This window comes from Rattus norvegicus, chromosome 9, assembly GCF_036323735.1.
Source record: "Rattus norvegicus strain BN/NHsdMcwi chromosome 9, GRCr8, whole genome shotgun sequence".
In the NCBI taxonomy this organism is placed as follows: Eukaryota; Metazoa; Chordata; class Mammalia; order Rodentia; family Muridae; genus Rattus; species Rattus norvegicus.
Window position 1 is genome coordinate 109,896,830 of NC_086027.1, and position 22,096 is coordinate 109,918,925.

At 45.1% G+C, this 22,096-nt stretch overlaps 1 protein-coding gene across 5 annotated transcripts in view; it reads right to left on the reverse strand.

Moving 5' to 3' along the window:
• The window catches only part of Efna5 (ephrin A5), a 278,611-nt gene that overhangs the window by 133,044 nt on the left and 123,471 nt on the right, over positions 1-22,096 (reverse strand).

Here is a 22,096-nt window from a genome sequence, read left to right on the forward strand (position 1 = left end):
CGGGCTTGATGAAAAAAATGTTAGAAGTGGTACCATTCTGTTACTTCATGAGCACGGTAATGTGCAAAAAGCAAGTGGACCAAAGAAAATGATTGTCTCCTAAGTAGGAAGGTTGAAGGTCATCTGAAACACCTTCCTGAGGATCCTTTGAACTTGCACTTTTCATTTTATAATCTACGAAATGCGAACACTACAGAAATACTTTGTCTACTCAACTGTTGAGGTCAAAGTAGAGCTGGGTTGGGTTGACTGGTGTGTCTTTAAAAAAAAAAAAGTACTGTATTTTCCCACGCAGTGAAGTGTGCCCAGCAGGGATCCAAACTATATACGCGGCAATACAGCCCGATTAAAAGCTTTTTAATGAAGGCACTGTAAACAGCATTCCCCCTTCTGCTTTAGAATATTTCAAATACAGAATTAGCAAGCCCCAGAGACTGGAATTTCTGTTACAGGAGAGATGAAAGGTTAACTGTCTGAAAAGGAAAGAGTATGTTGGACATATTCTATTTAGAAAATAAAAGGGTTTCCTAATAAAAGCAGAGCCCCCCACTTGATGCGCAGGACGCTCCTTCAGTGTTTGCACACACAACCAAGTAATTAGAAAGCACGCTCAAAAAAAAAAAAAAAGACTAAAAAGCCATTGCACACATCGGCCCCTTGTTTACCAGGCTTGCTAGAGGCCCCCCGGAGGTCAGTGTGATTGACAGGATTTTGGTGTTGGTAGGAGGGTTGATAATGCACACTCATCCCTTGAGAGGAGAGCTCTGGGTCCTGACCATGCTTTAATAGGAGAGCAGCCACAACGGGGAACAATGCAGCAGGGGGAGCCTGGGCGAGCGGTGGGTGGAAGGATGTTCAAGGATTGCAAATGGCATTCCCAGTCAATTAGCACTCATTGGGAAGCTGATGTATACCATGCCAAGAGAAAAGAAAGGAAGCTAAAAGTTCCCAGGGCGAGATTCTGAGTTTGGCACAGACAAGGCAAGTCCTGCAGTCATTTTCCTTAGGGTCGCGTCGGGAGCCCTAGCTCCCAAATGCATCTTTATGGACTGACATTTTATAAACTTTACGAACAAGGCATTCTAGTGAGGCAACCCTGGTTTCGGTAAAGGACAATGATGCTGCTCTCATTAGGCATGTCTGGTGGGCAAAAATAAACAAATAAATTAGTGATGATGATAGTGATGATGATGCCAAGAGCAACAGCAAATAAAGCTACTGCTTTGAGCCACCAAGTCACCTTAATTTTAATGTCTTTGTTGAACTTGAATTCACAGACACTCACTGAACAGTGAGTATGTTCTGTAACACTCATGAGTGGGAGGGGTTCGTGTTAACTACTCCCAATGTTCCTGCTCTTCAGGATCCCCATGACTCACTGAAAAGACTATCCAGCCAGTTTCACTTGACATATTTATGTTTGGGGTATATGATCACAGAGATAATGCAGTTATTTCAATCACATGTCATTAAATTGGTTTGATGAATGGGACCTGCAGAAGATCTGGTCCTTAAGGGCGTGCAGTGGTTACTGCAAGGAGATCCTTTGATGCCACCACTGTGCTGGAGTTCTGTTTGTTAATGAGATCGGCTGCCGCGGGAGAAAAGCGTTCACCACGAACAAAATGCTCTTTTAAAACCCCGGTGAGCAGAATCATGGTGCAGTTGCAGATTCTGCTTCTCGGAGCGTCAATTAAACCCACAGGCTGAAGCACAGATTACCCTAAAATGGGATATTTACCCTTACATGACTCCTTTATCTGAAAACAGAAGATCATTTCTTAGGGCAGAAGAAAAAAAAATAATCTTGTCTTGACAAGGTCAAACTAGGTTTTCCTAGCTTAATCCTTTTGGAAAACGTGTTGTCTCTTAATCCATTTCACCCTGTGGAAGGTCTTGTCCTGAATTTCTATATGATGCTGAAACAATAAACAGACGTGCGGGGTGTCAAAGTTCTGAGGGGGAAAATACACAGAGCTTCTTGAAACCGTGTTCTCCCTTCTAAAATAAAACACGCAGGAAACCAGCGTTGTTTCTTTCGGGCCCCCATGAAATGATCGCTCCCTCCCCTCCGCTCCCGCCCCTGAAAAAGTGCACACTGTGGAGAATATGCAATGAGACACCTCCCTAAACAGCGAAGCAGCCAGGAAGCAGCCATTCCAAAGGCAACGCAAATCTGAAATAAACATAACCTTGCTTAAGTGTATTTTCAAGTTTTGATTTAAAAAAAAAGGGGGGGAGAAAGTTAGGTTTCAGAGAAGGCAGACTTGCGAATTCACCTTCACTCTGGGCCCTACAGGACTGAACTGGAATGGGAGAGGGGTTTCCTCCCCACCACACTGCCACCCGCCCCACCTCTGAGGTGTGATCAATAAAGTAAGTGCCAAGGTGATAAAGCACTGTGACTCACTTTCCCACTCCGTCCTGATTTCTCATTCATAGCTTCGTTCCCCTTCTCTAAAGGGGTGAAACAACCCTCCGTTCTTTGCCACAAGGCCCACAGAACCATTTTGGGGCTCAGGGGGACAGTGTGTCACCAGGCAACTGAATTAAACACAGGAAAAGACAGATGTGAAGGCCTGAATTCTTCAAAGGCAAGGGGGGTTGACACGTCATAAATCACTGTGTCACTTGCTCTAACGAAAACTGGTCTCGCCTACTGTACTGTACCCGAGGCTCGAGTTGGCTAGACAGGGAGAGTGTGTTTGCACAGCACATCTGGCCTATCGCTAGGAGCTTTAGAAATGCAATGAATCAGAGGGGGCATGTCGAGGGTGGGGCTTCCTCTCCACACAATAAAGCCTTTTGATGGGAGATTCAAGAAACCAGTCACTAAAAAATACCAAAAACGTTAAAAATGACTCAGGTATGAAATGAAAAGACTTTAACATGCATACACGCACGGTAGACTTTATGATCTCAGCGATCTGCCTACGGTCCCTGTATTTTCTAGTCTCAAGATGAGAGGGAGAAGCTGTAGACGATTGGCATCTGTATCTCGATCATTCGAGCTCTTACATAGTAGTCAACGGAAAAGTCATATGTCACCCACTGTCGTACTTTCTCATGATCAGCCCATCTAGTACGAGAACTAGATTTGAACCAAAACTTGAGAAGCTTCCTGCCCGCTGGGCACCCCCTGGCAGAGCTGCTGGAATCAGAAGGAACTGACAGGAAGTGTGCATTGATGTGTCTGCCAGGAGTATTTTTGTCCTGATCGCTCAGGGTGGTCAGTAGTCACTCCTCCCCTGGCTACAGCATCCTGCACAAGAGTGAAACACACCGTAAATACCACATGCACTCATTTTTTGGAGGGCCCGTTCTCTTCAATTTAGTTCAAAAAGACTATCTGATAAGTGTAAAACTGTTTAAAACTTAGGTGGAAAGTACTTTGTGTCATTTTATGATTAGACTTACATATGACTTAATGCCTTGTCTGGCCAGAACATGCATGTCCTCCTCCCGCAGCAAAGATGGCCACGGCAGTACAACTCAGTTCCGTTCCTCTCCATGGTGGTAATGTCCAACAGTGTCCTTGTGTTAGTCTCACTGAACCCTAAAAGTCACAAAACTAACACTTCATAGGAGATTACTTTTTCCAATGTAAGGCCAAAATATGCATTTTTTTTAAAGGAAAAGGGTGACATATATTTCTGACTTCTAAAATATAAGGAGTGTGAATATTACTTTGAAGGACTCATGGGTCACCCAAAGCAGTGTTTCTCCGGGCCGCCAAAACATGTGTCTCGGCCTTTTCTCATTTGGCTGGCTTCAGTTCAGACAGGACTTAGAGAGTTTGCAGCATCTTTAATGACCACTAGAGCTCTCTTTTGTTCAACTGCACTTGTGGCTGGCCAGTGACTTTGGTTGTTTGTGGAAGTGAGAGAGAGAGAGAGAGAGAGAGAGAGAGAGAGAGTGTGTGTGTGTGTGTGTGTGTGTGTGTGTGTGTGTGTGTGTTTATTGTTCTGTTTTTCAGCTTGACACAAACCAGAATCATCTGAGAGGAGAGAGGAGGGATCCTCAATTGAGAAAACACTACCATAAGATGAAGCTAGAGGCAAGCCTGAAGGGCGTTTCTTCATTAATGATTGATGTGGAAAGGGGCCCAGCTTATTGTGCGCAGTGTCACCTTTGAGCAGGTGGCCCTGGGTGCGATAAAACAGAAGGCTGAGGAAGCCAAGTAGCGCTCCTGCATCACCTTTGTATCAGTTCCTGCCCTGCCGGAACTCCTTCCCTGGGTGATGGTGTATACACGACCTGTTGGCATCTATATTTCAATTATTCTATGAGATAAAAAGCCTTCCCTACCCAGGCTGCTTTTGGTTGTGGTGTTTCACCACAACAGCAGAAACCTCACTGAGAGAGAAATGGGTACCAAACTAAGGAGTGTCGCTATGACAAACGTGACCCTGTGCTTGGGGCAGTGGTGGAGCTTTGGGCTAGCAAAGCCCTTAAGTGCTTAGAGCCCAGTGGGCTGTGTGTGGGAGTTTGGAAGGTGAGAATCCTGACAGCGATGGGGAAGATGGAGCTTCAGGACGCAACTGAGAGCCCCTCAGAGATGCTCTCCAGTTGTTCTTGTGATATTTGGCTCTGGGTTCCGGTCAGGTGGAGCTGGAATAGTTGGCTAGGCTTATCAAGAGACCAGGACCACCTCAGAGACCTTTGCCTTGCTAGGACAACTAATGCTAGTTATCTGGAGCTGAGAAAGGAGCAGTGGTTAAGAGTAGGCTGGCGTCAGTGTGTGGTAAGACCTGGGAACAGTTTCCTCAGAGTCAAAATATAGAAGCTGTGTTCCGGGGGCACCGAAGGTAGAACGCTATGGTGGCAGCTGACACTGGTCATGTGTAAGTTTCCCAGGTGGTACTGATCTTTATGGCAGCTTGGGGTTTGGGAGAGCATCTGAAGTTTGGTACTGTGTGGTAAGGCTGAATCCCCAACAAGAGCTCAGGGGGAAATATCGGTGAACTGCAGCCAGCCGCAGAGAACCCAACATTTTGGAAATGCTGGTACCAAGAGATGATGAGCAAAAGCGGTGGCAGCCTTGGAATGGGGCTAGCCTTGGAATAGGGCTAGCCATGGAATGGAGCCAGCCTGGGCCCATAAGCCAAGCTGAGTGCTATGATGAGGGCTTTGGAGCCTAGAAGAGACTGTGAAACCTAGAAGTCTGACTCTGTACTTTGCATGGCTGGCCTTCGGCTTTGCTCTGATCTGAATGTAATCGAGCCTTTGTTCTTCTCTCCTGGAGTAAGAAAGTATTTACTTATCTCGATTTTACAGGAGCCCACTGTTGAGAGACTCTCTGGAGTTTTGGAGAGACTTTAGACCCACTGCATACTTTAGAAACGCTTGAATTTTAAGGGACTTTGGTTGTTTCAGAGAAATCGAACTTTTACATTGATTGCATTTTTAGAGACTGTGGGGGATTTTAGAAGTTAGAATGTTTTATGCGGTCATATTGATAGTAATATGAGGTCCTGGGGGTAAGGAAGAAAGGAAAGGTAGTTGAGCCCTGAGATGTTTGTATGCCGAGTTGGCAAGGAGTCAGTTGTGGTGGGTGGTTATAGGTGTACTTGACAAAACCAGAATCATTTGGGAGGAGTGAAACGCAACAGAGAGACTGCCCCACTAGGTTGACCTGTGAGCAAGCCTGTAGTGAATTTTCCTGATTGCTGATTGCTGTGGGAGGGCCCAGTTCATGGTGAGCGATGCCACTCCTGAACTGGTGGTCTTGGGTGCTATAAGAAAGCAGGTTGAGCAAGCCAGAAGGAGCAATCCAACAGTGAACACTCTTCCGTGCCTTCTGCATTCATCCCTATCTTGAGTTCCTGCCCTGACTTCCCTCATTAATGGGCTATAACCTGGAACTGTAAGGTGAAACCTTTCTCCCCAAGTTGCTTTGGTCATGATGCCTATCACGGAAATGGACACCCTGAGGTGCTCTATCTTACCTCCGCTTTTTATGAGGCTCATGTTCTATCTACAACCCCCAGAGTCTCTACTCATCATGAAGGCTATCTGGATCCCCCATCCAAAATGAAGTTCAGAGAGGGTTTGCCCTGCTAACAAACACAAGATCAGGGCCATCATCTAACCAGAGCTCTCACCATTCCCACTGACCAAGCTGAGAAATCCAACGTCTGAGATGCCCTGAAATCTGAACACAAACGTATTCTGTATATGAGATACTTTGGCTCTCCAATGCTCAAAGGTAAAGCCTACACAAATATTAACACCACCCCCTTCAGAATCAGAAATGCTTCTATTCTTAAAATCTCTGGATGGTGGCATTCGACCTACACAGAGTGTTTAATACATGGAGGCAATACTGTTAATATTAAGCCCTATTACTACTGCTGCAAAAGAAACCAACAATGGCTGATTCTTGTTACTGTTCGTATCCTTGCTTCTGAAGGACGTAACATAAGACAGAGACTCCTGGAAGGCAGCCATCCTAATGTTATGGAAACCAGGGAACCGTCCCCCATCACACAGAGCTGTAAAAATGGGTCTGTGAGGTACTTAGAAGAGTAGCCTCGGCTCCAATCTGCCTGTCTTCCACTTCTTTAAGCGAGAGCCCCCGAGAGCCCCCTCGGAGTCTGTGTGAGGCACCTGTTGTCCCACTGCTTTGCAGCAAGCTCGATGCCCACACACTGGGCAGAATGCTTTGTGCAAGTGCCCAGGAGGTGCCCTCCAACCCAAAGGCTCACAAAGGAACCCAAAGGTTCACAAGGGGGCGAGCAGGTGGAGAACCAAAGGACCGGCCACGAGCCTTCTGCCTGCTAGGAAGCAACACAGATGCATAAAGAGAGGATTATGGTCCCAGGCACAACGTCAGTCTGTTGGAGAGGGCTGCATCGTTAGGAGAGAATGCGATGAGTACAGTTGCTTCCGAACTCTACAAGCTTGCTGCAAGGGCTCCGAAGGTTTAAGTGCACTTATCTGTCAGCCCTTCGCTTTCTTTACTGAAATAAAGCCATTTGTAATAACAAACGAAGGTTTTCTTCTTTTCCTTATGCAAATGAGCAGCACATGGGTCCTTTTCATCTGGCCGGTAGGGGGTAATGAAGGAAGGCAAGCAACAGAGGTGGACTGGGTTACCATTCGCAATTAACACTACACATGCATACATACATACATACATACATACATACATACACACACACACATATATATAGACACATGCCATTCGCAATTAACATTACATATGCATACATACATACATACATATACACACACATGTATACACATATGCCATTCGCAATTAATACTACATAGACATGCATACATACACACACACACATAATTACACACATGCCATTCACAATTAACACTACATATGCATACATACATACATATATATATACACACACCTATATATACACACATATATACACACATACCATTCACAATTAACAAATATACACATATATGGTTTGCAGTTAACGTATATACATGCTCATACATATACATACACACATATACATATATACCATTCACAATTAACATATATGCACACATATATACTGTTTGCAGTGAACATATATACTTATACATACACATACACATAAATATACATATACTTATACATACTGGACAGTTCTTTTTACCCCTGTAATAGCAAATACTTATATTTTCACAGAAATTTAAAGAAAGAGCCTAGGTTCTGAATCACTCTAAGGTGATGCAAAGCAGCAATGAAAAGGTTGTTGTTGTAGTTGTTGTTGTTGTTTTGTGCTGTTGTTGTTTTGTGCTGTTGTTGTCACTGTTCAATGTCAATGGTCTGGAACCTGAAGTCAATCTATGGAGTTTTCTTGCTCTGTAATTCATGCAGTTAATCAACCACAATAATTCCATTTAACCCCTCTCCACTCATGACCGTCTTTACTGTACAGGAAAGTTACTGAACCATGTGCCTTCTACATTGTAATTTCTGTGAGTGACGCTTTAACTGGAAGTTACTCACCAAAGTTCCTGGCAGAAGAGGTTTGTACACCCACCCCCCAAAAAAATCCCTGGAGGTAATATAAAGCTATTCTTGGCACCAGCTGTCTCGGGAGGAGCAATTACTCAACAGGTAGGAAAGATGGTAATAAAGAAGAAATACCGTTGCTTGCCTAGTTACAGAAAAAGTACAAGTACTTGCCAAGTACAAGTTGACTGAGTCACAGACAGCTGACAGCTTGAAAACAGGCAAGTCCCTGAACGCACCGGAAACTGAATGTCGCTTAGGGTCGTCGCTCGGGAAGCTGAGGCAGGAAGAGTGTGAGTTTGAGGCTACCCCTGGGGTGCATAGTAAGACCTCATTTCAAAAGCAAGGGCTTGTATTATTCAAGACTTTGGAAATGAGAACACTGCTTCTGGCAATTTCGGTAGACTCCATCTGGAAACTCCCAGACTCCAGGAGGAGGAGGAGGAGGAGGAGGAGGAGGAGGAGGAGGAGGAGGAGGAGGAGGAGGAGGAGCAGGAGCAGGAGCAGGAGCAGGAGCAGGAGCAGGAGCAGGAGCAGGAGCAGGAGCAGGAGCAGGAGCAGGAGCAGGAGCAGGAGCAGGAGCAGGAGCAGGAGCAGGAGCAGGAGCAGGAGCAGGAGCAGGAGGAGCAACCTGGTCTTAGTATCAACTCTGCCATTTATTCCCAGAATAGCGTTTACCCAGCATCACTTCACTGGGCATTAGATTTGCTTGAGGGTGTTCTTGCTGGAACTAGAGTGGGGTCTTGCGTAGAAGTCTGCACACACAGGAGAACGCAACAGCCTAGACTTGTCTAGGTGTGACTGCCCCAGACTGGATTGCTGTGGTAGATTAGGAAAGTGAAAGCTATGGGTCTCCCTTTCTGGATTCGTTTTTTTATACACCTCTTTATATTCAGGCTTGAATGATAACGGAGCCTCTGATTAAACAGTTTCCCAGGTGAAAAAGCTCCCAGGACAGAATAGAACAGGATTTCCATCTGAAAGTGAAAGTGCATTATCTTATTCCTACAGCTAAGTGAAAGGGGTAGCCAGTTAACCTGAGCAGATCAGGAGGAGGGGAAAAGTCCAAACAATATGGTGCTGTGGTAAAAATAGGAGACTAAAGATAAATTCTTAAGTCATGGTAATAGCTCACCATGTCAAGAAAAAAACATGGTGGAAAAAAATTTAGAAAAGTCCAGGAGTTATGACAAGATAGTTTAGGGGGAAAAAAAGCCTTTGCTCAAGGCTTATTTGAATATGATTACCACAGCTAGCCCATGGAGTGACATGTTTTAAAACCCAAAATGAGCAACTATATTAACCACAAAATGCCAGCTGTTCACCTGAAAAAATTATGAGAAAACACCTTTGTGGTGGAAAAAATTATCTGTGCTTTTTTTTTCTCCGCCTAATTAAGAGCCAATTCCTTCTTTTATCTTTTAACTGTCACCAAAGCCAACACAAATGCTCAGAACATCACTTCAGTGCTTACAATGCTGTAATGTCTCTGTAACGGTAAAATTCAGAGTCTGATCGGAACAGGAGAATGAAATGCGTTTGTTGGTCACTCAGGTAAGGGATGGCTGGCCCATGTGCCCTCAGTTGACATGGAGGACCTGGAAAAACTTGTAGCTAGTTGTTTTAAGTTCCCCCTTTTCCCCCTGTAACGAAAATGGCTTTAAAATAGTTTTCCTAACCACAACTACATTTAAAAAAATGAAAATTAAATGTTAAATTTATCAGTGATGTTCGTCATAGTAAAATTATTACGAATGTAATTTAAGTATTTTAATTATATCACGTGTAGATATATGCAGGTGTACTGGGACAGGTGCAGACAGACAGACAACATGGTCTAGAGGCTTTTCAAGCTGCACACCATAAATTGATTGGACAACGATGTGTGTGTGTTGCATATGTGTTCAACTGGCTAGTTATAAAAATAATTTCTTTCGATGGGTTATTGTAAAAACAAAAGCATTTAAGAAATACCAAGGAAGCAAATTGCCCATGTTTTCTTTTATGATCATTCAGGTGGGCACTCGACTGTGAGATGCAGAAGAATTACTTGAATCTAGGAATTTCAGAGTAGTCTGGGCAACACAGTGAGACCCTGTCTTTTACAAAAATAAATAAATAAATTTAAAGATAAGATGGTCAGTTGAAGTAATTTCTATCTTCTCTACAATAGAGTTAGATCAGCCATTTATTCCAATATTGCTGGTCAAACAGCTGGTACAATCAAAAACCAGTCTGATGTCACAACGTCCTCTACCCAAAGGTCTGGGTGATGAAGGGCCCCAGATCTATTTGCAAATGTCTGTACTAGACAGATCTATGTGTGTACTAGGCCATACTCCTCTGGCTACACTTCTAACTACCCTACACCCCAAGGGGCCTGTCAGACCAGGAGGGCTGCACTGCCTAAAGCTGTCTAGACTGGATGCTCTAGGACTCTGGCTTCCCAGAAAATTCTTGGGAGTAACAAGGCTATATATACCCTGGAGCTGAATGGGATTTTGACCAGTGGGACTCAGAAAACACAGGAAGACAGGAGGTTAATTGCTTGCTTTCCTTCTCTGTGAACCAAGCATACCAAGTCTAAAACACAGCCTCCCTGGTACCAACCTGCAGTGCCAGGTGGCCATGTTTTGCCCTGGGCAAAATCCACCTTGGATTACTTCTCTACCTTCCCACACGTCAACCCACTTTCCTCCCCTCTCTTGATTCCCTGTGACTGGGATTCATAAAGACCTTCTGCCTAACGAGTGTCACCCAGGTAAAGTCGTTCAGAATCTGTTGGTGAGAAAGCTCGTCTTATGACGTCGTCATAAACACAGATGCGGATTCCACTGTGTGCTATGAACAGAGACAGGGTGAAGAGAAGTCTCTGGCACTGTCTGTATGTGGCGTTACCTTCCACCCAAGGGACTGCATAGTCACTGCCAATCCTCTGTTTTTAACACTTGTATTTTTAACTAAGCATATGTGGTGTTGGAAGAGTGGGCACCTGACGAGGTACTTGTGGAGACCAGAGAGGGTGGTGGATTCTCTGGAACCGGAGCTACGGAAAGCTGTGAGTTGCCTCACGGGAGTGCCAGGAAGTAAAGTCAGGTCCTCTGCAAGAGCAGTGTGCACCTTTAACCATTTGCTGAGCCATCCCTCCATCCCTCCTCGCTGATTGCCAATTTATATCTTAGGCTGGGCTAGAGTTCCATGGCGGACAGCTTGGTCGAACTCCAGCTTGATAGCCAAGACGGGTGATTAGATCCTGGAGTAGAAACAATCAACTTCCAACTTGTTAGTGACTTGGAAGCAATGAAGATTTGTGCCGCGCTACCCATATGCCCTCAGCAGATGTCGGCAGGCCCTGTCACTGTAGTCACAGGGTCACTAGGTTGATAAGCACCTACTGTCAGTGAAGTTGCTAATGGTCCTACCAGACCTAAGATAGACGGATAGATGGATGGATGGATGGATGGGTGGATGGATGGATGGATGGATAGATAGATAGATAGATGATAGATAGATAGATAGATAGATGATAGATAGATAGATAGATAGATGATAGATAGATAGATGATAGATAGATAGATAGATAGATAGATGATAGATAGATAGATAGATAGATAGATAGATAGATAGATAGATAGATAGATAGATGATAGATAGACGGACAGACCCTAAATTATAAATATTTGAAATGATAGAAACATACCCAAAGAGCCAAATCAGTGTACAAACTTTAACATGGCTATCAAGTCAGAATGGAGTGACCGGGTAGAACAACTGGGCTCAACCCTTGGTCATGCTGCTTGCTAATGCCATGGCTTCAGAGAAGTCATTGAATGTTGCCAAGTCTGGCTTCCAGACCAGGTCCAGGAGTGGGGGTGGGAACGATACTCACCCCGAAGTTTTGTGTGGGGGTGGGGAGAAGCACAGCCATAGGTGATCCCGTTTGACACTGGGAACACACACACAACAGCACCGGTTAGACAGCTGGGACCCGTGTGTTCTCTGCACCGTGAGGGGGCACCAGAATAAGTCACTTCTCTTTGCCATATTTGTACTTTTTTCCCGGAATACGTGTGCTACTTTATAAGGAAGGTCTCTTAAATTTAATTTGCCAGTGACTCTAAGTTGCAAAATGATAGATTTAGAATTCAACAAAATGTTCTCTGTGAAGCTTTTTTTTTTAAAATAAGTTTTCACTAGGGATCAAAAGAGTCACCACATAAAAGGCACAAGGGGGCTGGCTCTCTGACTTCACTAATGTTCCCATGACTTAGTCTGGAAGGCTCTGGTTAACTGCCAGCTCATCATGATCCAGTGAGATATGACAATGTCCTCTCCAGGTAACCCTGGACACTTGACTACAAATCTGGAGTCCAGATCAAAGGACCCGCCATTTTATTTCATAGAGTCAGACCACACAGTGCTGCAGTGCTAAGAATGTCCCTGACCAAACCTGACTGGCCATCGGAACAGTCAGGGCGGTGGGCTGCAGCAGGGAAGCGGGGAAGAGAGACACATGAATGCAAATGTTCAGTGGGAGAGAGACTACTGCAGAAAACAGGATGTCTATTCTCACACACCTGCGAGACACGCACAATAAATCCTTCTCCGAGTTGCTCTGTAGACCAGGAGAAGCATACCACAGCAGGAACCACCTTTAACTGCAGGTGAGACCACAGCCCAGCTCAGCTTAGCTGCTGACCTGATGAAGGTGTGGTACGGATGGGTGGACCCTAGGATCTCTCTACAGTGCTTCCTAATCCTAGGTCTCCATCAGCCTTCGGATGCGCTGTACTTGTTCTAAATAGGCATCCTTTCTCTTTTCGTTTTAATAAAAGGCATTATAAAAAATAATAATGCAACGCACAGAATTCATTTATGCTGCTTACGCTACAGAAACCCTGATTTACTAGATATCCCTTCAGGTTACAATTTCTGCTGCTGGCTGCAGTATGAGAAAGATGCTGACAGCTGTGAATTACTTCACTGACTTCTACAAGTTATCGACGGCAATGGTAAATAGGAGAGATATGAAAGGTAAAGTAGGTGTCTGGGTCAACAGGGGTGAGGACTGCCTCTCTGCGTAATTCAAGACCCCTGCAAATGGCGGGTGAGTAGATGTCCCTTGCTGAGGAAGAAGAGAACTGAGAACGTCTGTATGGCTCGAAGTTTGAGGACAGAGAGGTTAATGGAAAATGGGAAGGGCTCTGTTTTATGGGCCCTGCAGAAGATGGATGGCTGAGGGTATGGGCAAGAGGAATTATTTCTTATCTAGAAGAAGCTGAGGTTAAGAGATGAGGCAATGGCGTGTGAACGCCACTTGGGACAATTATGAGTGGAGAGCCCTGACTAAAGGTGAATGGCCTTCTGGGAGATAGGAGACATCTGATAGGTAAAGGCAGTCTGGCCCTGGGGCCACGACCTCATTAATAGTTAAACAACAGCACTGAAAATTAATGGCCCACACCTGACTGCCCAGTGAAACTGCTCTCCTCGCGTCACAAGTGTCTGGAAACCCACACGAGCACGTTCCGGCTGGGATCCTGGCTGTCAGTGGTTACGGCAATCTCTGTAGAGATCAGCCGGGGTTAAATGGGCAGATAAGGAAGAAGACTCCATCCGATCTGTATGACACAACGAAGGACAGCAGCAGCCAGGAGTTCCTCAGAAGCAGAGATTGGCCACGTTGGGAGTATTCAGAGCGAAGACCATGAACATCCCCTGCAGGGTGTAGATGTGTAGCAGGAATAACACTGATCTAAGGAAGGTGGGGGAGCCCCAAGTGACCTCCTCCCCAGCTGCCATCTGACTGCTGGACAAAAGCCATTCATCAACCCTCCTGGTTTCCAAATTTACTGGCTCAAAACCACCAAGTGGAAGGGAGAACATTCTTCAAAGAGCAATTAAAACCCAAGTCGTCATCCCGAATCTCGAGACTTTCCTCTTCCACACATGCAGGGTTACCTAAGGCGTCTGTGTACATTTCATCACAAAGACCTAAAAAACAAAGACAAAGCCCCCCCCCCCCCCCGTCTCTGGGTTGTCTTTCTGCTTCGAGCACAGAATTTTGAAAATAGAGTACAATAAATTGCACACATGGCAGCTCGCTGCAGCTGAAGACGGGGCTCCTGAGATGCACCTTTTTATTTATTGGGGTTGGGAAGGGAGGTGGTAATGTCTCCTGTATCGGATGCCTATACTTTGCGGACCTTTGGGGACTCATCTCTGCTGAATTCTTTAACAGTTGAGATGACAGGGATGTCCATTACCCAAATGGACAGCACTCGGTATTGATCAGGGCTTCACTTAGCGATCTCATCTGTCATGCTGTTGTCTCCCACCTTCACTGCTCTCGATACGGGGGCGGGGCTCGGGTATCTTTTCTCGGGTGTTGGACGGTTAATCTACACTCCAGGCACAGCTGAGCAATTAAAGCCTGCGGTGAGCAGGCCGCTGTAGCACTCACCTACACAGAAGGCTGAATTGGGCTTCTCTCTATCTCTCCCATACAGGCCATAGGAAGTTAAGAGCTAATCCACTTCTGGAAAAGCCCAGAAGAATAACTGTAATACGCTTCAAACCCAGGCCATATCAAGTGCTTGCTCTGCCTCCATTTCTGCTTTCGGAAACTCATTTTAGGAGATAAAGAGGAACGTTATAGCAAGAAAGCTCAAGTCGAGACAAAACAAAGGAGGGTCCACCTAAGCTCGCCAGTTAATCATTTTGGGGGGGGGAAGTCTAGCTTTGCATCTAATTAGATCCATGCAGTTAAACAGCCATCAGGAACTCTCCTATAAAGTGTATGTTTTATGTAGTTCTCATATAGGGATTAAATTGGGCATGTGAAAAGCAATGTTGACTCATTTAATGGACTTCCCCTAAACGTACATCAGTATCCATGTCACGGAGCTAGACGGTTTCTTCGGCCTTTCACCAAAATGCAATAACAGAAATAATTAAACATCTCTCAGACCCAAATTGCGTAGCCATTAGGCAACGGTCAATGACTGGAACCACCACTAGAGCCTGCACCACACTTCACCTTGGCTTTTCTAGCTGTTTCTATTCAGAAAGCTTTCAATATCTGGATTTCCCCTGAGAACTATTTTATGGTGCTATAAAGACTGTCGGCCAGAGGCAGGAGCTCCCCAGCACCTGAGCTACTCAGAACTATCAAATAACATTTAATTGCTGGGTGATACTGTGTGCCTGGGCTTGAATTCCAATCTCCAAGTATTATCCATGCAACTGTCTGCAGAGAGGAGGCGGTTAGGAAAAATAACAGTGGATAAAACCAATTAAACTTGGGAGCAGCAAACACTTCAGGATCTTGACTTCCGCAGTAAACAGAGTTTGAGGGTGTATAAATTATAAAGAGGTCTGATACTATCTCCCTTATGTAAGGGACGTTACTGGAGGCCTCTCCTTCTCTCTGTGTATGTGGGTGAGTGTTTCCATGTAAACACATGAGCTAAGAAAAGGCAACACATGCAAACTGCGAAAACTATTCATTACCCTTTTATCTACTGCGGATAGCAAACAATGATGGGGAATGTAGATCTAGTTGGCTTTGAAATCCTAGGTGTGGCTTTTACCACAGACTCAAACACGCCACCATGCATGCTCCTGGCACATTTACTCCTTTTTCCATTCAGGAGGTGATTCCTGTGCACCCCACTCCCACCCCACCCGACAAGATTCCTCAGCTTCTTCTCTAGCTATCTGTACACTCATTTATGTCTGCTTTGTGAGACATTCACACAGCCAGAGCCAAAACACCAGGCAGAGGTGGCAAACCTTAACCCCAAGTTCCTTCTGGGAGACCAAAGATAAGGAAAGCAGCCCTGGATTGGGGTGACATGAACGGTGTGTGTGTGTGAGCTTATCAAGCCCTGACGGCTACATGGGACACTGGAATACACATCAGCCAATGGCCATGCAAAGTCAGAGGGAACTGACAGAAAGGGAGATGACATAGCTTGAAAGGGAGCCTGATTCTAGAAAGCACGTCTTTCTTTCATTTTAAAAAAAAAGTAAGTAAATAGAAACGTAATGGAAGTTTACCACTCAGGACAATACTCCAGTTTCTTTTTAAAAGTGACTTTCTATACATTTTTGTGAAGAGGAGGAGGAGAAGGAGGGGGAGGAGGAGGAAGACGAAAAGGAGGAGAGAGAGGAGGAGAAGGAGCAAGAGGAAGAGGAGGAGGGAGAGGAGGAGGAGCAGGAGGAAGAGGAGCAGGAGGAGGAGGGAGAGGAGGAAGAGGGAGGAGGAGGAGGGAGAGGAGGAGGAGGGAGAAGAGGAGGGGGAGGAGGAGGAAGACGAGAAGAAGGAGAGAGAGGAGTAGGAGCAAGAGGAAGAGGAGGAGGGAGAGGAGGAGCAGGAGGAAGAGGAGCAGGAGGAGGAGGGAGAGGAGGAAGAGGGAGGAGGAGGAGGGAGAGGAGGAGGGGGAGGAGGAAGACGAGAAGAAGGAGAGGAGAAGGAGCAAGAGGAAGAGGAGGAGGGAGAGGAGGAGGAGCAGGAGGAAGAGGAGCAGGAGGAGGAGGGAGAGGAGGAAGAGGGAGGAGGAGGAGGGAGAGGAGGAGGAGGGAGAAGAGGAGGGGGAGGAGGAGGAAGACGAGAAGAAGGAGAGAGAGGAGAAGGAGCAAGAGGAAGAGGAGGAGGGAGAGGAGAAGGAGGAGCAGGAGGAAGAGGAGCAGGAGGAGAAGGGAGAGGAGGAAGAAGGGGAGGAGGAGGAGGGAGAGGAGGAGGAGGGGGAGGAAGAGGAGGAGGGAGAGGAGGAAGAGGGGGAGGAGGAGGAGGAGGGAGAGGAGGAGGAGATGTTACCTGTTCCTGCATGTATTCCTCTGAGGAATGGGGCTGGTGTGGCGTTAGGAGCTGTTCCCTTTAGCTATCTCTCACCCCTGGGTTATAAGTAGAGGATAATAGCCCCTATTGCCCAAAGGAGGTAATGGCATTCAGCAGGGGTGGGGAGTAGGTAGATGGATAAAGACTGCACACTTGGAAAGGAAAAATAAATGTCACAGATACCACCTCAACAATGGCTAGGTGTAGATTTGGGAAAAAGGAAACTAGATGCCTAATGAACCCCAGCTAACAACACAGTGCGCAGTCTAAAAAAAGAAAGTAGTTTCCCAGGAACATCAGATGATAATAATACTTAAGAACTTCAAAGGATTCCTCCTACCATGGAAGGACCAGGTCGCCCGTCACCAAGACCAAGATACTCCAAAAGAAAAGGACCAGAAGCAAGACCAAAGACTGGAGAATAAAACTGACAGAATTAAATAAAGTCGTGGAAATTTTTGAAAAGGAAAATATCCATCAGTTGCATGAAAAACAAAAAAAAAACTAGGTGCTGTTAAATTTAGGATGGACTGCAGAGTCTTCTCGCAGCAACAGAAATTGTCTTATTAGCTGTTAAGGGGGAAAAATGATAGGTTTGGAAAAGGGTTATGGAAGAGATTTAATACTTCATTTACCTAGTGACAGTTGTCTCCTGTGGTCCTTAGAGCCCAAATTACTAGCAATTAGCTTTGGTTATGAACATCATCTCGAACATTATTCTCGATTAGTGCGGATGAGCGAGTCGATGTATGTGAGGTTAGGAGGAAATGCTATCATGGTCTTATAAATACACAGAATTCCTCACCCAGAATGTGTTCGAGTCCATCTGGGACGTGTCTATTCCATCCCTCTCCTCTTTAAGTCAGTAGTTCTTGCTTTCTCTGATCCCTGGTCCCAGGGCAATTTCTCCAATAGCCAAGCCTCAAGGGGAGAAGCATTTGTTGGGACTGAGTTTGCACCTAACCTACATGGGGCTACTCTATAACTTTAATACAACTCAAGGTTTATCACTCCACAGCTAGCTGGCCAATGTGTCCGCCATGCCGTGCCTTCTCAGCAGTCAGCAGAGAATCCAAGTGTAATAAGACATTAAAGAGTAACATGTGGAATTCAAATAATCTGCCCATTGACAGCAATAAAGAAGAGATCCTAATGTAGCTGTGCTCAGAGCCAGGCATCTGAATTCCTTTTTTAGGTAACCTATTTGATTCTACAAGATAAAGAGGATAAAAGAATATTGACATAAAGAATCCTAACTCCTTTCAAATCCTTCCCTTTGTTTCCTACCACAAGCCACTCAAGTGTATCTTTATGCTGTTTGTGGTCCTTTAAGCCATTCTAAAAATTATTCAATATTTTTTATTGTGTAAATTCCATGCTTAGCATGCCTCACATGCTGGTTAGGTATTATTTCTAGTGGATCCTTAAGTCTCCATCCTTCAAAAGAAAATAGACATAATATGTACACATTTCTTAAGTCAGAAAGTATTTATTACTGAGTGTGGTGGCTTCTGCTTTTCCCCTCAGCACCATGGAGGCTGGAGAATATAAATTACCATGAGTTTGAGGACCAGTTAGACTACAGTATGAGACCATGTCTCACAAAGAAAAACAAACAACAACAGACAAAAAGGGCTGGGTGTGGTAGAGCACATCTTTAATCCCAACCTGGAAAAGTAGAGGCCGTTGGATCTATGTAAGTTCCAGACCAGCCTGGTCAAAAGAGTGAGACCTGTGCTGGGCATGTGTATGTGTCTGTGCTCACACATGTGCACATGAAGCAGAAGTTCAAGAGCTTCTTCTCTAATCACCTGCTAATAGGCCAGTCAAAGCAATATCTTTCATGGCTGAGGCAATAGTTAAATCAGCATTCATAAAGCCCTGGGTTCTGTCCTCAATTCTGTTCAGAACAGAAGATGTGTGTATGCACACACGCATACAATAATGCATGTGCATTTTTAACATCGACTATAAATATTACATATCAACTGTAATGAAATGTATACTCAATAGAGGTAGAACAAAGGGAGGAATTTGGGGCCTCTGAGTGGTTGGAGCTTGAACTTGGGGGTTTCACACATTAGACAGTACATTGCCATTGAGTTATAGCCCTGTGTCAGGAACATACTCTTTGCTTTGAGATAGTGTCTCACATAGCCCAAATTAGCCTCAAACTTGCTATACTCAAGGTCTGATCTTGTCACTTCCTACAAAAAAGTATGATACAGACATGTCCCCAGATAGGAACACAAACACACAGGCTTAAAAGCTCATCGCCAAGTAATGACAATATTTCATTCCACTGCATTTTGGTTTATATTTATCCACAACTTAGTTAATCATCATCATCATTCCGTGAAAATGGTCAATAACCCCAGTCTTGGTTTTTTTGTTTCTGTCAAGTAGACACTACCTGGAGTTACCTGGAATTAGAACTTAAATTGAGACAATGCCTCTGTCAAATTGTATTCAGGTCTGTAGGACATCATTCTGTTTATTGATTAACGATTAACATCGGAGAGCCGAGGCCATTATGATGGTGGCAGCCTTGGGCCCATGGTCCTGAATGGTAAACAAAACAGGCTAAGCAAAGCCATGAAGACAAAGGCTAAGCAGCAGTCTTCCATGGCTTCTGCTTCAGTTCCTGCCTCCTTCGGGTTCCTGCCTTGGCTGCCCTCAGTGGAGCATGACCCTGGACATGTAAGCCAATTAAGTCCTTTCCTCCCCAAGTTGCTTTTTGGAGACAATGTTTCATCACAGCACTGGAAACCCCATTAAGACAGTGAGCATGTCCCTGATGATAAAACTAGGGTTGAGGGAGGTAGTGATTTGCTTAACTTACTGGGATTATTAGGTAACGGCTAAATGAACCCAACTTCCAAAAGCTTTCCCCTAAATCCAGGAGCGAACACCACGCTAATGACTTGCAGTATGCCAAAGGATTACACTATGGTCCTGAGACCTCGAGGAGGTTGAGAGATAGTCATGGAAGGAAGCCAGATATGCACAAACAATTAGCTTATAATACAGCCCAGTATTTGAAAAACTACGCGATGAGCTGATAAGGTTTGTTATCTTCAGGATTGCAGATGCGGGCCAGATGGAGGCCAGAGAAGTAGAGAAAGGCGCACGATAGGGTGTCTTGAAAGGTGAGTAGAACGGGAAGGGAGGCTGCAGAAAGTCTATAGATAACATGGCCCCTTACAATTCGTAGTCTGCATTAAAAATACCCCACAACCGACGTGTCTCTCATTTTCAGTTAGTAGACAATTTGAAGCCAGGGAAAGCTTACCAGTACCACTATGCCAGCCTTATTCAACCCAAGGAGTCATCTAGATCCTTTCCTCAGCCTCAGCCATTCAAATTTGTTTTCTTAGAGAAAAATTAATCATTCAAGTATTTCTAAGACCCTCCTATAAGCAAAGCAGTGTGGTCTCGGCTGTGACAAGTAACAAGACTATGTATAGCTCTCAGATGACAATCTCAGTGAGCCCGGATACACAAATGTGATGCTCAAATTAAATTTTACATAACTGAGGACCATAAGGACGATCCGAACAGTATGTGCCACGCATATCCAAAGAGAAGCAGGATTTAGATGAGCAGGAAGTTGGGAAGGTAGCCCTTGCCAGTTCACAGCATAAGCAGGGTTGATCTGGACAAAACGAGTTCAGTGTATGCAGCGAACTGAGTTGTGTGCGAAACAGTTTGTGCAGTGTCTGCATCAGAAACTATGTAAGACACCGGAGATAGCAATTCAACTAGGAGAACAGAGCAGGAGTAAAAGGTTCAAACGTAAGGGTAACTCTAGGCTATGTTCACATTTCCGCATTCTACTCATAAAATCCAGGCTCCCTTGCAATGACATCATCAGAACACCTGGGTCTTGGGTATAGACAGGGGACAGGGAGGAATGTAATGAATAGGTCCCTTGAGATACTCAGCTTCTCTCCTTTGTTGACGCTGCCTTGCTTTTATATGGTTCCTGGACTTCTAGCTTGTGCAACTGAAAACAGCACACATAAAGAACGAAACCCACAACACGCACAGTTTGTAAAACTGCATAACACGCAGAATGTGCACTATTGTAAGTAATGGAGGAGTAGATTTTTAAATCTCATCTATGCCCCATAAAAGTTCACACCACAGGCCACTGAGATCGCTCCCCAGATAAAAACACCTGTGGTGTAAGTACAACAACCTGACTTTAGTTCCTGGGTTCCATAGAAGGAGACAACTGACACCCACAATTGCCCACTGCTCCCCATATGTGTAGCAAACACATGAGTACATGCATGCACACACACGTGTGCTCAGACATGAGCACGTGTGCACACATACTAATTAAAAAGTTCACACCACTCTGGCTTTGAGACCACCTGGGGGGAGATGCTAGTTTCCTGTATGTAGGTCTTGGTCACACTCTTAGAGAGGCCGCCATAACTTGCATGCCCACTCTGCTTAAGGCCACACACTAACCAGGTTTGTGATGCTAAGAAGAGAGATAGATACTGTTTGTGAAATGGACGGAACAGAAAAGGTTCTCCCAACTCACCACACAGGAAAGGTTCCCTTCTCCTTTGAACATCAAGACAGAGAGCAGAAGGAAGTTCACAGCCGTAGTGATGGTAACTGAGATGCTTTTAATCGGTGGTCAATGACCACCAGCATGAAGACCATGTAGGAAGTGACACTTAAGGGAGAGGGAGCATCATACTTAACCCTGGACTCTGACCAGTTGTCTGGCCACTGAAGGAGAACTTTCTGGTTAGGAGATGGATGGAGAGGAATCCTTGAGACTGCAGAGGGGGGAGACCCACATATGTCAGAATAGGCTGTTGCAACCACTTTTTACCCGAGTGCTGTGCGTATCAGGCAATATACAGGAATCAAGGTGGCAAGTCACCAGCTTTTCCTTAGCCATGGATTCTTAGCTCTGGATGGTTCTGAGAAAGTGAGGGCAGGCTGACTCCTGGAGAAATGACCCCATAGGCCCAAGGGAGACAAAGATCTACCCTGGGGGAGTGGAGGGAGGTAGCTAGAGTTGGGAAGCAAACGGAGAAAACGGCAAAGAGCATATAACTCTCAAGTTTCAGGAACTTACATAAGTAGGCCCGTAAGCAGCCACATGGTCAAAACAGAAGTGGCACAAAATAGCTATTCCAAAGTGTCGTCTAAAACAAGACTAAGGATGCACGACAAACTTGTTTATGTAAGCCTGCTAGGGTGGAAAAGAATATCACATAAAAAGAATGCTATTTATTCTTTCACGCTTTCAGAAAGGG